The following is a 17,747-nucleotide window of genomic DNA, read 5'->3' as shown; positions in this document are numbered from 1 at the left end:
TTCAACTGTTAAATTCCTTCACAGTACTTTGGTGAAATCGAGCAGTATGGTAGCTCAGTAGTTAGTATCACTGCCACACAGCACCAGGGACGCAGGTTCAATCCCACCCTCAGGCCACTGTCTGCGTGGAGTTTGCGTGTTCTCCACATGTTTGTGTGGGTTCCCTCCGGTTGTCTCGGTTTCCTCCCACAGTCCAAAGATGTGCAGGGTAGGTGGATTGCCATGCTAAATTGCCCCTTGATGTGCAGACTAGATGGATTAGCCATGGGAAATGTAGGGTTACAGGAATAGAGTGGGATGCTCTTCAGAGGGTTGGTGCAGACTATGCATGGGACATATGGTGCATTTCTGCACTAGAGAGATTCTGTGATCTGGGGCATTTTGTTTTCAATCAGAGTTACTTGAACCCTAGCAGGAATCAGTCATTTCAGAACACAGGACCAAAGTAATGATTTAACCTTTTAAATCTTCTCACCCAAACAATATACGCTCACACACTCTGCTGACTCACACCCTCCACTCATTCGCACTTGCAGCTAGAAAAGGAGTTAAACTATGAGTTACAAATCGAATTGATGCCGATTGTACAAAACACTGAGCAGGTGGTGACGATGAAAATCCAAGAATTTGCTGAGATCAAGTTTTTGCAAGGTGTCCGTAATGGTCTGTCTATAAAGTGTCTAAGAACTAATAGAATGATTTCAGCTGTCTTTCATTCCATGTACAATAATAATTTACACTCACCTTGATATTTGTTCTCTATAAGGTAACAGCAACACTCTTCTCCTTCTCAGGCTCCCAGTTACAGCCAAGCACCCGCTCAACACCAGAATCAGAGGGATGATTTATTGTAGATCAGGGAGGAACTGTTCATCTTTTATCATTAATACATCTTTTGTCATCTATTCAGACCAAGGAGAAGTTCATTTAACAATAATTAATGTTCCACTTCTCATGTCCTTTCAAACTTGAGAGAACACGTAAAACAGCAGCTCAACTGGAGACAACAAAAGCAACAAGGAAGAGGAACATTCTGTTGCTATTTATAGGGAATGACTGTACACAAAAGTAAAACTGAGTGCCTGGGTACTTTGTATTAAAGGACTGCTGAGTTTCACAGATGTATGTGTGGGTGGGGCATTTAGCTATTCTGGCATGGAGCAATATCAAACATTGATTTCATGATGTTATATAAAAATAATCAACTGCACAAACTAGTTCACAGACACAGCCATTGGATTACAGGCTTATCTAGGAATGTAATTTGTCAATAAACCTTTGAACCCAGTGAAACTGATTTGAAAATAGACACTTTCCACCAGTACGCAGTTTAAAATAAAGCAGTAATGGCATCTGTTTAATTAAATTTTTATTTTGTGTTTGATTTTGACTGCTGTGTTCTTAGCAAAAGGAATAGGCCATTTAGCCATTTGCACTATCAATGCTTTTTCTCCCCCAGCACTCCACCTCCCCACCACTGCATAAATGCTGTCCCCTCCACACTTCACCTCAGCTCTGATGAACAGTCATGTAGACTTGAAACGTTAGCTTGCTCTCTCTCCATGGATACTGCCTGACCTGCTGTGATTTCCAGCATATTTTTTGCTTTCAGGCCATTTAGCTCCTCATGCTGTTCCACTATTCAAATAGAACATAGAAAAATGAAATATATTCAGCACAGAAGGGACAGCTATCTGTTCTAAACCTGTCATCTCTGCTCTTCATCCCTAGCCTTGTAGGTAATTGCAGCTCAAATGTATATCCAAGTGTTTTCTTAAATGTGATGAGGATTTGTGCCCATACCAGTCTTCCAGACATTGAGCTCTCGGCTCCATCACTGAAATAACTGCACAGAGGCTAGTATCCCATCACCAAGTCACCTTTTATTAACACATGCACAGTATATGGACTCTAACCAGTGAGCTCAGACCCAATCCCTATAGTAGTGAGAATCTCTGAGCCTCCTGTTTATATCTGTCAGCCAGAACTCGCTGATTGATCCAGGTTAACAGCCTCAATCAGGGAACTTATACTCAATGAGATCCACCTGGCCAACCTCATTCCAATCTCTACAATCACACTCTGTGTGAAAAGAGTATTCCTCAACTCTCCTCAAGCCTCCCACTTTAAATCTGCACTCTGCTTATTGAGCCCTCTCTTAGTGGAAATTAATTGTTCCTGTTCACTCTATCACAGCCCTCACAATTTTATATGTTTCAATTAAATCTCCCCTCAGCATCCTCTGTTCCAAAGAAAATAACCCCACCGCTATCAAATCTTTCCCCCAGCTAAAATCCGTCAATCATGGCACGTTTTTGTGAATCTCTTCTATACCCTCACATCTTTCCTGCTATGTAGTGAGCAGAGTCAGATGGAGTACTTTATCTGAGGCGTAACTACTCTTCTCTACAATTTTGGTATAACCTTCCTGCTGTTAAACTGCATGCATTGAACAATAAGGAAATAATCCCATATACTTTCTTGACCAGTTTATCATCCTGTCCTGCAACCTTCAGGGATCCATGGACATGTACTCCAGAGCCTTGCTATTGTTCCATACCTTTCAGAATCCCATCATTGATTGTCTATTCCCTTGCCTTATTTGTTGTCAAACTTCTCCAGCTTGAATTACTTGTTTTATATACCAGCCTGATATCTTCCTGTATCCTACAGCTTTCTTCCTCACTATAAATCACACAGCTAATTTTCAAATTATTTGAAAACTTCTGAATCATGCCCCCACCCTTAAACCTAATTTATTGAATAATACTATGAGCTGCATGCAACCCAGAGCTAAGTTGTGCAGAACCCCGAAGAAAACAGCCCTCTCATCACAAAAACATTATTTGGCCACAACCCTTTGTGATAACAAGATTTCGTCACTCTATCATTTTCTTTCCTTTATTGTTCACAGTAGCCAAAGTACAGATTGAATTCAACAAGCTTGCACTTGCAAAACTCAATACAAAATGCTACTGTTATATATGATGCTATGATTGAACAGCAATTGTATAGTAATCATTAGTGTAGCTAATAGCTAATAGCTACACTAATGATTACTCACGATAACTCTACAGTTGCTGTTCAATCACAGCATCAGATGTAACAGTAGCATTTTGTATTGAGTTTTGCAAATGCAAGCTTGTTGAATTCAATCCGCACTCAGATACTCAGATGAGTATTAATGTTCATTTACAAGAAGTGACAAACACTGAAAGCATAGCTATTCTCTGCATGCAAAAGGACTATATTCAAGCCATGCGTCTTTACCAAAAACTTCGAGAGCCTATAGTTCCTCATTGCTTCCTCCATGACAACAGTTCAACTCAAGTTCACCCACCAATCAATCAGCATCTTTTCACCTGTAATATAAATTATTGTGATCATCTGAAATAATGAGGACAAGATAAAACACTTTGGCAAGACAACTGTCTTTTCAGCAAAGATCTAATTAAATAACGGAATAGATTCAATGGTCTGGCAGTCAATAGTTGTCAAAATACATGAAACTAAAATTACATGACCTTTTCTTAACAAGTATTCTGGTGGCTAGTCCATTTTCAAATCAATGTCATCTGCTATAAAGAATTATTGACCAGATACCTTCCTAGCTAAATCTCTAATCCTATGGCAGTATTTATAGATTTGCAATTTGGACATATCATCTCTAACATCATAAAGACAATGGGTGGAATTTTCCCAGGCCCTGAACAATATGGGCTATAGTGAGAAATTGGGGAAAATCAGATGAAATGTCCAGTGGGGCACTTCTTGATATCGAGACCAAAATGTTATATTTTCCAACCAAGACCTGGATGTCTAGAATAGAATTTCACTAATGAGAGGCTTAGTAGCAGGGATTATCATTCATTATTACCCACATAACTAATTAACTTCACCATTGTCCCAACTGCAGGATAAAAACTAGGTGCTGAGAATTCCCCACACTAAAGTCAGAGCAGGTACCTGGTGGCTCCAAGTTACTGTTTGCTCTCCTGGAATTCCATATTGGACACATGGCACCCATCTCTCAGGGCACACTTTATGAACAGTGACCATACACACCCTGTGTTCACACACATTAGAATCTGACATGTGCTGCCTCTCCACAACATCTGGCACATCTCTGATCCATTCAGACTCTGTGTCTGCATCTTAATGCTGCACTTTGGAGTACACCAGCAGCTCTCAGGGAATATTGCTGCAAGGACACTGCACATGCAGTGATAGGCACCCAGGTCATGGATTGGACCAGGCTACATCTCAGGGCTGCTTGCTCACACATTGATTCCTCTCTCACTTTGTGTGTAGCTGTGCACTCATGGTATCCCTGCATTGCCTTGCCTTTTTGTATTTTGTCTGCTCAGCCTGAACTTAAAGGTTCACAGTACTTTGTCTTGCTTTGCTGTTCAATATTGACATGTAGACAGGCATCTTGTCATGCCAATAAGGGGTCATCAGTGAAGGTGATGGAAATGTTGCTGTATGGCACTGTGCTATGTCAATTTCACTTGTTCACCATGCGGTGGCTTTGTCCGCACCAAACTCACAGTGTGTGCTTATAGCAAATGCCCATATCTCAAAGTCGAAGGTGCAAAGATGACAATCTCTCCCTCAATGTCAACTAAAGAGCTGATCATTGACATGGCTCTCCTCCCCCTTCATGTACATTAATGGAGCTGAGGTTAGACAGTCAAGAACGTTAAGTTCCTAGGAGTGACGATCACCAACAATCTGTCCTGGACCAGCCACGTTGATGTGATGGTCAAGAAGGCACAACAACACCTCTTCTTCTTCAGGAGGCTAAGGAAATTCAGCATGTCCATAAGGATCCTCACCAACATTTACAGATGCACCAAAGAAAGCATTTTATCTGGATTCATCACGGCTTGGTATGGCAACTGCTCTGCCCAAGATTATAAGAAACTACAGAAAGTTATGAACACAGCCCAGACCATCACGCAAGTCAACCTTCCATCCACTGACTCCATCTACACTTCTTGTTACCACGAAAAGGCAGCCAACGTCAAAGACACCTCCTAACCCAATTATAATCTCTTCCAACCTCTTCTGTGAGGCAGAAGATACAAAAGCTTAAACACGTGTACCAACAGGTTCAAGAACAGCTTCTTCCCCGCTGTTATTGGAGTTTTGAATGGACCTCTCAAATTTCAAATCTAATGTTGATCTTGCCTTTTGTGCACCTTCTTTGCAGCTATAACTTTGTATTTCTCGCTCTGTCGAACACTCTATGATCTTTGTGTCTTTGTATGCTATGATCTGCATGCAAAACAAAACTTTTCACTGTACTTAGATACATGTGACAATAACAAATCAAATCAAATAAGGGGTGTAATCCTTAGTCAAGTCCAGGGAGATACCCTTCAGGCAGACATAATAAGCCTCCGGTATTGGTTCAGGACTAGGGCACAGTCAGCCAACTGATCAGAGTGATCAGGGTCAGGGGTCTGTACCTCTACATTCTGAGGTGTCGGCCACAATTTTTTCTGTGGATCCAAAGCAACCAGTTCAGGGAGTTGCGGGGACATGGTCAGCGAGCAGAACAGATATCAGTCAGGGGTCTGGTCATTCATCTTTCAGGGCTGTCCCTCTAAGTTACTCAAAGGGATGAGCCACTGTCAGTGCCAGAGGTCTCGAAAGCGGGGATTATCAATGCTCACTGTGGTGGGAGGAAGGGTGGAAATCTGAATTGTGAGGATTGGAGCCAGAATCCTGGGATACAATAATGAAGGGGACAGCTCAATATATAAGGAGGGTAGAGGATAGAGCATTAAAGGGAAATGGGCAATGTGGGTGGAGTGGGGTCATTGGCAGTCAGTTTATGAGGTGACACTGCACTACTAGATCTGGATTTTTATTCGATATGCCTAGGGCTTTGAGTGTAGCGGCAAGAGTAATGTGAGGAGATGAGGACGTAGATGGGTTGGATGGGGACTTGGCGAAGTTCAAAGATAAGCTGGTGAGAAGGGCTACCAAGAAGGGAATTTGGGGATTCATCAATAGCAAGAGGTTGAACCTGATTCTCACTGATTGTGGAGTAATTGTTGCTCCTTTCCAGTGTGCTGAAAAAAGAAATGTGTAATGGAGATGAAAATGGCTGCCACCACATGTGGAGCGGACGGAGTAAATGTTTCCTTCTGTGAGGGAGGGGGCTGCCTGTGTCAGTGATGTGAAGACTTTCAAAGGGCAACAGCATTACATACACGGTCACGGACAAAAGCTGAAACGCTTGTGAGAAGTACACTCTGTGGTAACCTTTGGCATTAATCTCCTATTTGCAATTCATATCCTTGCCCAAGTACTTTTGACCATGTCATACAATGTTATGAATCAATCCCACTCATGGCTGTGATGTAAAAATAATATTTGGCTACTGGTCAGATTGACTCTATTTGCTAAATTCTCAAGCACCTGCAATTAGACAAAGCCAACTCAGAGTGCACACAGTTCAAATATTGGCCATTGAACATCAAATATTGGCTGGCTCGGCTGTGTACCCTCAGTGTTGTAGCTCCAGCTAGACGGACATTCGCACAAACAGCTGATGAATAAATGAATGTATATTTACAAATGTGAGGATGTATTTATGGCAAAGTGTCACTGTGCCACCATTATACTCTGAGAAGATATTCTCTTCTTTTCCCTCCCGCTACATCTCGTTGGGTTCACAGCTGGATTGGAGAGAGCTGCCCTACAGTGGAGCCCATTGACTTTGGAGATCTGGTCAGGTGACCACAGTGGTGTTTGTGTCTAGAGGCCCAGGCACCATGTCCTGCCCAGAGGCAGGAACACCCTCCTTGGTTTGAACTTCTGCAGGGCTGAGGGTGGCAGACAAGGTGAACGTGAACACCTTGGTCACCTCTGGACTGTCCCAAGAGGAAACTTCTGGTAGGGGTGTTGGTGGTTATGGGGTTTGCTGTATGTTGTCCTTTCTCTGGATTGGTGAGTACTGGCATGATCCGGTCTCCTTGTGGGGATGGGGCACCCACAGCAATGCAAAGCCCCCTGTATCTCCCCTTTTGCCAAGCAGTTGGTGCTGAACACCAATGACTGGAGTGATGGATTACACATATCCAGCAGAGATTGGTGACCCTGGCTCTCCATGACAGCTGCCAGCCTGGATCTTGGCCAGGTTTCTGCCGTCCCGCAGCCTTTGTGTCAGGTCACCCCAGTGCCTGCTACTCCTGTGCTTGCTTGTGCATATCAATGAAGTCCCAAATTGCTATCACCATGGTGCCGTCTCCTGCCTGGGGCTGGTATCTGCCAGTCCTCCGCATGCCAATTACCTGGTGTGCCTCCCCATCGTCACCTGCAGGTACGTGGCAGTGAAATGCTTAACAGCAGGTGCTCCTGACTGACTATGGCATGCCACTTGTACCTGCAGGAGACAAAAGAGAGAAAGTGTCGTGACCAAGGTGTAAAGTTTGTGCCATGATAATAATACATTCACAGCAGGGCAACAATGAACAATGCTTCTTACTTGGTTGCAGCGATATCTTAACATGAGCGATCCCATTCTTCCCTGGAGATGGCCAAGGTCCTCTCCTTGTAATGGGTGAAGAGGAAGGGCAAGTGAGTGGAGGAGATTGCTTTAATGAGAGTGGTAGAGCATGAGCCTTAGTGGGAGGTGGGTGCCATAGCAGAGATAGAGTGAGTGTGAGATAGCAACCAGATGAGTGTGGTGCTTACCCTGCTGGAACAATAAGATCACTGATCTTCTTTTGGCACTGCTGGCTGTTTTGGTAGACCGTGGAGAGATAGCACTGACCCAGGTGGAAACTGTCGACCAGGTTAGTAGAGACTCGTGACATCCCTCCTCTGCACCACCCTGTCACCTGGTCCCTGTCTTCAAAGCTGGCACTTATTTCCCCTTGTCTGCCATGTCCAGGTGAATGTCCCCAACCGTGCCAAGCAGCTCCAGGCTGCCATCACTTGACTGGCTACACAACAGCCTTCTAAATATGGTGCCATGTCAGAGGTCCTGAGGTATCTTGCCAGCAGTGAGAAATTCCACCAACAGCAAGTGGAAGAATCCAGCTAGCGTCATATAGAAGGGTTACCATAGTGAAGTAGTACGAAGGTAAAGAGGTGAGTTTGAGGCAATCATATGAGAAACTCTCCATGAAACTCGATTAAAATGACGCTTAGCCATTTCCTGGTAAGATTCAGCCCAATGTTTGAGATAGTTTGTTGCCAGTTAGTAGCTAAATGGCCCACCCACACACATCTCTATGAAATCTAACATCCCATTAAGTATAAAATACTCAACCTTTTCTGCAGTTGCTCCCTATAAATAGCAACAGAATAATCTTTTTCCTTGTTGCCTTTTTCTCTCTAAATGAGTTGGTGTTTTACGTGTTCTCTCAAGTTTGAAAGGACGTAAGAAGTAAAACATTATTCTTGTTAAATGAACTTCTCCCTGGTCTGAATTGTTGACAAAAGATGTAATGACAACAATAGAGCAGCACTTCCTCCCAGCACTGCAATAAATCATCCCTCTGATTCTGGTGTTGTCTGGTTGCTTGGCTGTGGCTGGGAGTCAGCACAAAAGGACAGCATTATTACTCTACACAGTGAGAAGGTAGTTTGCTTGCAGAAGTCAAGGTGAGTGGTAATTTTTACAGTTCTATACATGAAATGAAAACAAACTCAAGTCACTGTATCAGCTCTTAGACATTTTATAAACAGTCTACTCAAGACTATTAGCAAACAGTCTACCCCAGCAAATTCTCTGATTTTCAGCATCACTTCTTGCTCAAAGTTCCATACTCAGACATGAGGAATAACTCGTGGTTTTACTGCCTTTCCAGTTGATTGTGTGAGTAGAGTGCAAACAGGACCAGTGTGAAAGAGTGAATAAAACAACCACAATCTCATCCATCTACAGAAATTGCTGGAAAAGCTCAGCAGGTCTAGCAGCATCAGTGGAGAGAAATCAGAGTTAACTTTTTGGGTCCAGTGACTCTTCCTCAGAACTCCACCCTTCCAAAACACACACACACACACACACACACACACACACACACACACACACACACACACACACACACACACACACACACACACACACGCTCTCTCACTGCCCGCCTCTCTCACACACACACACCCTGTGCCCGTCTCTCTGTCTCACTCACACACACACACACCCTGTGCCCGTCTCTCTGTCTCACTCACACACACACACACACACACACCCTGTGCCCGTCTCTCTGTCTCACTCACACACACGTTGTGTTAGGATTTCTTTGTACAGTCTAGTCTTTCAGTCAAATAATGCTAATGGTTGCTGTTTCAGGATCAGGTTAGGGAAAGGTAGGTACTCCCTACAGATAGTTAGTCCAGCAGCACACAAGAGAGAAAGGGTGAAAGCTGAAAATTATAAAAGATATAGGTTAGGTGTTAATGCAAAGGTCACACAGGATATATCAGATAACATGTTTAATATTAACACAGAATCCATCAGCTGGTACAATAAAAAAGACTTTGACATTGTTTTATGGAACTCTTTCAAAGTTATTTTACCACAGTAACATTGTTGAAAAACAAGATATTTGTCGAATGCTGTCACCATGTCAGAAACTAGGATTCCCCGAAGTGCATTAGTATTTAGATCTGTGATAAGAATAGAAAGTATCTATTGTGTTAAGTTTAATCTGGTCATTTCCATTAGGAATTCCCGACCAGACTTGAATGTCATTACTGTAGCTCGGTTCTAACCCCACACGTCAATGATTCATGATTTCACATTTGAGCACGAGATGAGGTTCTGACTTTCTATTTGCACAATGCTAAGATCACCTATTTGTACATCTGTAATATTGCCCAACTTTGCCACAGTTCAGCCCATCTGCTGTTGAAATGCTAATTTCATGTCTTTATACATCAAGGTTTGACTATTCTGATGTACACCTGGGTGGTCTCCCATATTCTGGCCTTCATAACCTTAACATTATCCAAAACACTGTACCAAGTTCCATTCCTCTGTAGCCCCTGGGTTCACTGACCTATATTAGATTCATAGTCAAACTACAACTTGATTTCAAAATTCTCACCATTGTTTTCAAAGCCCTACATGACCCTTCCTTCTCAATCTTTTATCCTCCACTAGCCCTAAAACTTTTGAAGATGTTTGAAATCCTCCGATTCTGACCTCTTAATCATCCTCAATTTTAATTGCTCCACCTCTGATGGCCATGACTTCAGTTGGTAAGGTCTGTAAGTCCAGGCTAAACTTTCAATTTCTTCTTGACTTTCTTCCCATTAAGTTGCTGTTTAAATCTACCTCTTTGACTAAGATTTGGTCATCTAGCATAATATTTCCTCATGTGGTTCACTGTCGAACCTTGTCTTATAATGGTCCTAAAAGATACCTGTGATTTTTATTTATCTGAATGTAGGCTGTTGTTGAAAACCCACAGACATAAGCACAATGGGCCAAATGGCCTCTCTCAGTGATGTACACAATGGGTGAAATAACTCCACAAAATCTGGTGTCCCATTACAAGAAATATTTTGTTCACGTGTGGAGAATCCTTGACACTGATCCAATGCCCTGAGGGGGAACAGGATAACTTCTGTTCTTATCTGTCAGCCAGAACTCCCTGACTGGACCAGATTAACAGCCCCAATCAGGGAACTCATATTCTATGAGGTCCACCTGGCTGACCTCATTACAATCACTACAATGGGTAAATGTATTTTAAAGTTGAAAGTTTACTAAGTGAAGATACACGATTATTTGACTGATTAACGTAGTAAAGCAGTTGCATGATCAAAAAACACTTGATTACTCTGCTTCTTGTTTTAACATTTTAGCAACAAATGAGTAAAATTGGTTAAAGCTCACACACATTAATGGGAACATAAATATCAAATCACACCACTAATGACGGCATCGTATTATTCATTTAGTCAGATATGGCAAGTGGATAAACGTTAGTTTAACCTTTGAACTCTTAAAGAACACAAAGGTACAGAGACAGGATCTACCAATGGGAATTGCTGGACCTACCTAACAGTGCTTCCTTTGTCATTTACTCTGCCTTTAATAGCAAAATGGTAAATGCACAGATTAGAGCCACAAAATGGGCATCTCATCCACTCCAAAAGCTACTACATAGATGCAGCAGGAAGGCTTAAAGTACAAACCAGCAATCTACCCTGGCATATAAACGTCATCCAAATTTTCACATTTGTTTAATTTCCAATGGCATTTTTTCCTTTCTCTCCTCCCTTTAAGTTAATGTATTCCATAGAATCATGGATCCCTACAGTGCAGATGGAGGCTATTTGGCCCACCAAGTCTGTACTAACTTTCTGAAGAGCATCCCACAGTAGCCCTGTAACCACACATTTACCATGGCCAATCCACCTAACCTACACATCTTTTGACTCATTCCTGGGGCCTATCTCTGAAAATCTCTTTATGTTTGAAACTAGGCAATAAGATATGACAGACAATGGTGACCTTTCTATTCATTCTCAAACAGTGGGAGAGGCTGGCATTTGTATCAAATTATGTACAATGTACAAATATAGATTTAAATCAGTTTTTATGCTCCATATGTGTCTACTGTCACCCAAAAATATCTTCTCCCATTTGTATAACGACTTCATCTTTATCTTTCATGTGTTTAACTAGCTTTCCTTTAAATGCATTCATTCTTTAAGTTGGCTGGTTTAAAAAGCTGAATTACAAACAATCCAAGACAACAAGGTGCAGGTCTGGATGAACACAGCAGGCCAAGCAGCATCATAGGAGCAGAGAGGCTGACGTTTCGGGCCTAGACCCTTCATCAGAAAAGGGGGAGGGGAAGGGGGTTCTGAAATAAATAGGGAGAGAGTGGGAGGTGGATAGAAGAGGGATAGAGGAGAGGATAGGTGGAGAGGAAACAAACAGGTCGAAGAGGCGGGGATGGAGCCAGTAAAGGTGAGTGTAGGTAGGGAGTTAGGAAGGGGATAGGTCAGTCCAGGGAGGACGGACAGGTCAAGGGGGCGGGATGAGGTTAGTCGGTAGGAGATGGAGGTGCAGCTTGAGGTGGGAGGAGGGGATAGGTGGGAGGAAGAACAGGTTAGGGAGGCAGGGACGAGCTGGACTGGTTTTGGGATGCGGTATGGGGAGGGGAGATTTTGAAACTTGTGAAATCATTTTCATTTTAGAAGAGAACCTGACAATGTGACCGTGGACTTTCTTCTTGAACCATTGCAGTTTGTGTGCTGAAGGTGATATCACAATGCTGTTAGGTGAAAACGTACAGGATTTTGACCCAGTTACAATGAAAGAAAGTCAGAATGGTTTGTGTGACTTTGGGGGCAGTGGTGGGTGTGGAGGGTGGATATCTGAGAGCTTATATGAGTGAGTTCCCGTGTATCTGCTACCGAACTCATTCACTTTACCGCTTTCAATACTAGATGGCAATCAAAGGCAGAAGCCTCAGCTGCAACCCGGGATGAGTTAATATTCAGCGCACAGCAGCCCTCAAACCCATGGCCCTCCTAGCTCTTAATGACTTCGTGATAGCAATCTGGTTTCAATCGGCAGTCAAAATTCTGCAGACGGATGAACTCAGAAATACAAGCAAAATGTAATGGAAATACTCAGCAGGTAAGGCATCTTATTGATAGAAATTAAATTAATGTTTCCAAAATGCTAACTTTGTTTCTCTCCACAATGCTGCTTGACCCGCTAAGTATTTCCAGCAAAATAGGTTTTTATTTCAGACAGGAGCTACAGCTTCAAATTCAATTCCAAATTCAATATCTCAGGATTAACACATATTTGATTTTTATTCATTCATGGGATAGGGGCATTATTGCCCATCCCTAGTGGACCTTGTGAAGGTGGTGGTGAGCTGTTATCATGAACTGCTGCAGTTCATGTGTTGTGGGCGGACCCAGAATGCCCTTAGGGAGGGAATTCCAGGATGTTGACCCAGTGACAGTGAAGGAACTGCAATGTATTTCCAAGCCAAAATGATGTGTGACTTGGAAGGGTACTTGCAAGTGCTGGTGTTCCCGGGTATTGCTGCCCTTGTCCTTCTAGATGGTAGAGATCATGGGTTTGTAAGTTGCTGTCTAAAGAGCCTTGGTGAATTTCTGCAGAACTTCTTGTAGATAGTACACATTACTGTTACCAAGCGTTGGTGGTGGAAGCAGTGGAATCTTGTGGATGTGGTGCCAATCAAGTGGTCTGCTTTGTTCTGGATGGTGTCAAGCTTTTTGAGCATTTGGGGCTTTAACCATTCAGAGAATTAGGGAGTATTCTGCCACACTCCTGGCTGGTATCTTGTAGATGGTGGACAGGCTTTGTGGAGTCAGGAGGTGAGTTACTCTTAGGATTCCTAGTCTCTAACCTGCTCTTGTAGCCACTGTGTTTATATAGCAAGTGCAGTTGAGTTTTTAGTCGATGGTAATCTACAGGATATTGACAGTGTAAAATTCAGTGACAGTATTGCTATTGCATGTCATGTGGTGATGGTTAGATTTCCTCTTATTGGAGATGGTCATTGCCTGGCATATGTGTGGTATGAATGTCACTTGCCACCTGTCAGCCCAAATCTGGATATGGTCCAGTTCTTGCTGCATTTGTACATAGTCTGCTTCAGTATCTGAATAGTCATGAAGGATGCTGAACTTTGTGCAATCATCAGTGAACAACCCCACTTCTGGCCTTATGATGGAGGGAAGGTCATTGATGAAGCAGCTGAAGGTTATTGGCCCTAGGACACTACCCTGAGGAATCTCTGCAAAGATGTTCTGGAGCTGAGATGACTGACCTGCAACAATCACAATCATATTTCTTTGTCCTGGTTTTGACTCCAATTAGTGGAGAGATATTCCCCTGGTTCCCATTGACTCCAGTTTTGCTCGAGCTCCTTGATGCCACATTCAGCCAAATACTAAATAAAAACCAAAAGAACTGCGGATGCTGTAAATAAGGAACAAAAACAAAGTTGCTGGAAAAGCTCAGCAGGTCTGGCAGCATCTGTGAAGGAGAAAACAGAGTTAGAGTTTCGGGTCCGGTGACCCTTCCTCAGAAGGGTCCTCAGACCCTTCCTGAAGAAGGGTCACCGGACCCAAAATGTTAACTCATTTTTCTCCTTCACAGATGCTGCCAGACCTGCTGAGCTTTTCCAGCAACTTTGTTTTTGTTCAGCCAAATACTGCCACGATGTTAAGGGTAGTCACTCTTACTCACCTCTTGAACTCAGCTCTATTGTCCATACTTGAACCAAAGTTATAATGAGGTCAGGAACTGAGTGGCCTTGGCAGAACCCGAACTGATTATCATGTAGCAGATTGATGCTAAGCAAGTGCTGCCTAATAGCATTGCTGATGACCCCATCCAACAATTTACTGTTGGAAGAATTGGAGGAATGTTCTCTGTGATTCTGATGTGAGACACACCAGCAAAGCATTTTTGTTTATGTATTTGTACATGGGATGTGGGCATTGCTGGCTGGGCCAACATTTCTTGTCCATCTCTAACAGCCATGGACAAGGTCGTGGTGAGCTGCCTTCTTGAACCACTGCAGTCCTTGAGGTGATGGAGGGGGACTTGCAGCTGGTGGTGTTCATGTGTATCTGCTGCCCATGTTCTTCGGGAGGTGGAGGCTGCAGATTTGGAGGGTGCTGTTGAAGGATCTTTGGTAAGTTACTGCAGTGTAATTTGTAGGTGATACACTTTGCTGCTGCTGAGTGTCAGTGATGAAAGTTTGTGGGCATTCTACCAATCAACGTGGCTATTTTGACTTGGAGTCAAGCTTCTAGAATGTTGCTGGAGCTGTACTCATCCAAGCAAGTGAGGACTTTTCCATCACAATCCTGACTTCTGACTTGTAGACGGTGAACAAGTATAGAGCAAATATGGATGAGTTCCTGCCACAGAATTCCTAGCTTCAGACTTAGTCTTATAGCCATAGAATTTACACGGGCTGGTTACCTTCCATTTCTGGTCACTAATTGCCAAGATTGGTGCAATTAAGTAAAAAGGAGTCTATTCACTTTCCAATTGGCCATGGGCAGGTAATGTATCTGGGATGATTCAAGACAGAAGATCATGTGATAAAACCTCCAGGATTATACCCAGTTAGAAACTCTATTGTATCTCTTCAACAGATGTAACAGATTTTGAAATACAACTTCTTTCTGGTGGCAAGCTGAAATTGGGAACTGTTCATGAAGTGCACTACAGGTTTTGACCACTGTGTGGTAGCATTTTCACCATCAACGATCAACTCCCGCTTAATTGGCTGAAGAGAGATTTCAAACTTACTCATCTGCTCATTATTAAATCCCACCTCATTCACAGCTTTCTCAGATTTCACCGGGCTCAGTAACATATCCCAAAGTACTGTTGACCTGAGAGGAGAGATAGGGCATCTGTTTAACAACTCAAATTCGTGTCACTCTGTGACACTGTAGCACATCCTCAGTCCTGTCATTACAAATGTCAGCCTGAATTTCAGACTGAAATCTCTCCAGTGGTACTTGAACCCATAACACATTGACTCAGAGGCAAGAGCATTACTCATTGAACCAAGCTGACCTTTAGCAACCGAACATAGTTTACTGTCAATTCGGTTTTGAAAAAGTCAAGTTTTTGAGTGGAATGTCCAAATTCACAAAGTCTCATTTAAAAAGGTCAGCCATTTGGCCCATCATGACTCTCCTTGAAATATTTATCCAATTTACTCTTTAGCCCTTCAAATTCTACTCATATTATTTAGCTAATTCTGTTGAAACAATAGAATCTGTTTCCATCACCCAGATTGCAGATCAGAGCAACTCACTGTATAAAAAACATTCTCATCTCCCTAGAATCCTTTCGTCAATTATCATATATCTGTGACCTCTGGTTACTTACCCTCTTGCCAATGGAAACAGTTACTCTTTGTTTACTCAAACCTTTCGTAATGTAACGTGAGATTCAAACACACAGACTAAAGATCATGAAGCCGGGATTATTTATTCTACTGGCATCAGTTCATTATAAACAGGAAGGGAAATTAAGGATAAACAATGAACTATTTATAGTATATACATGGAATATGTCCTGTAGATTACATTGGGCTGAGGAATCCTTTGTCTGTCTGCTCTCCCTTCCCATCAGCACTTTTATCCAACGAGAGCTGCCCTCCCATATCATTGCCACCTGCTGCTGGAAGTCCCACACTTCCCTGCTCGAAATGCATCATCCCAACAACTACACAAAGCACGCAGTGACTACCAAGCATTTGCATGATTAGTCCATTCAGTTGTGGCATGATGGCTAGAATGCTCAAGCCCACATTAGTAGCTCATTCTCCTCTTGCATCATTGACTGTGGCAAATGGTAAGAGTTGGGATGACATTCAGGATTTGATCGAGAAGATCTTGTCAGCTTGTCATCTATGTTGGTTTTTCCAAGGGCTCCAGGCTCTGTGGCAGATCACCGACATTGTGATCTAGGTCAGTCAGTGCTTCAGAAATCAGCAGCACATGCTGCTTGAGTTTCTGCCTCCTGACCGTTTCTCTACGAGCCATTTTCTGACATGGGAGTAGTCCTCCACACTGTGGATGCAGCCCCTGGATTTACAACATACAGGTCACTCTGTGTTACACACATTGTCCGACTCCGCTTCTCTTGATCATCATGCACTGACACTTCAGGTTCTGCAAGACTGCTGACTAAACTGCTTGCCTCCTCATAATCCACCAGACTCCTGGCCTTGAGCAACTCTTCTCCCTCTCTGAGCCATTATCCTAGTTACTCCCAGCTATCGGTTGAACAACTGGGCTGCCTACTGAGTCCAGGCGACTCTGTAGGTTTCAGACTCCCACACATCCTGTATCTTCTTTTGACCCCTGGTGTTCAGTTTTGTAAAAATACGCTTATGCCTATTGGAAGACCAGCTCTTGTGATCAGCCAATGTCTTTTATCTCTGTCTTTCTCTCTCAGTCCTCTTGGACACCATCTTGAACATCTGGTTTAGCCTCATGTGATGCTCAGCTATCCACTCATTGATTTGGCCATCTCCATCAGAAGGCATGGGGAGCCCAAGGGGATGGTGAGCCAAAGGGGATGGTCCATAGGAAGGATTGTGTCTCATCCAAAGGCGACATTGTGTGGAGAATAGCCCGTGAGTGAGTGTGAGGTGCTATTATCAAGATAATCCAGCTAATGAAGGTATTCAGGCTACATCTGTTTATTCTCAAGGCGCATGCACAGACGTTCATGCAGAGTACAGACACACCGTTCATTACTCTCTGGATGATAGGGGGTAGCGCAGCTCTTGGTAATGCCAGAGACCTTGCAAAGTGCCCGTAGGATTTTGTTATCAAAGTTGCACCTCTAATTGCAGTGAATCTGACATATAACATTAAAATGGACAAACCAAACATTCATTAACAATCTGGCTACATTAAGGTCTTTTGACCTCTAACGGGAATGGCCTGCATTAAGCTGGTGGAGAAATCTGTGAGTATGAGAACATCCTCAGTCCAGTTACTACTGAGGTCAAGGACCATAAAATCCATTACAAAGACCTTTAGAGGTCTTTTGGCGAGCAGGGATCCCATGCAGGTTTGAAGTCGCTTACCTGATTTGGCCAAAGTACATCTCACAATTTCAACATCAGCAGGCATCCTGGGCCAATACTTATCATCCTTGGCAGCCATCCTGGGCCAGTACTAATCACTATCGGCAGCCATCCTGGGCCAGTACTAATCACCATGGGCAGCCATCC

At 43.1% G+C, this 17,747-nt stretch overlaps 1 protein-coding gene across 7 annotated transcripts in view; it reads right to left on the bottom strand.

Moving 5' to 3' along the window:
* The window catches only part of LOC125486307, a 58,721-nt gene that overhangs the window by 30,681 nt on the left and 10,293 nt on the right, over window positions 1-17,747 (bottom strand). For 6 of the 7 annotated variants that reach the window (XM_048613306.1, XM_048613301.1, XM_048613300.1 and 3 more), the window contains exon 1: window positions 745-1,052. The exons of the other annotated variant lie outside the window; for it this stretch is intronic. The gene's annotated coding sequence lies outside the window, so the exon portion shown is untranslated. Of the gene's footprint in view, window positions 1-744; window positions 1,053-17,747 lie in introns of those variants that run through there. 7 annotated transcript variants of the gene reach the window in all.

This window comes from Rhincodon typus, chromosome 27 (assembly GCF_021869965.1).
Source record: "Rhincodon typus isolate 14 chromosome 27, sRhiTyp1.1, whole genome shotgun sequence".
Lineage (NCBI taxonomy): Eukaryota > Metazoa > Chordata > Chondrichthyes > Orectolobiformes > Rhincodontidae > Rhincodon > Rhincodon typus.
This window is presented reverse-complemented; position numbering and strand designations above follow the sequence as displayed.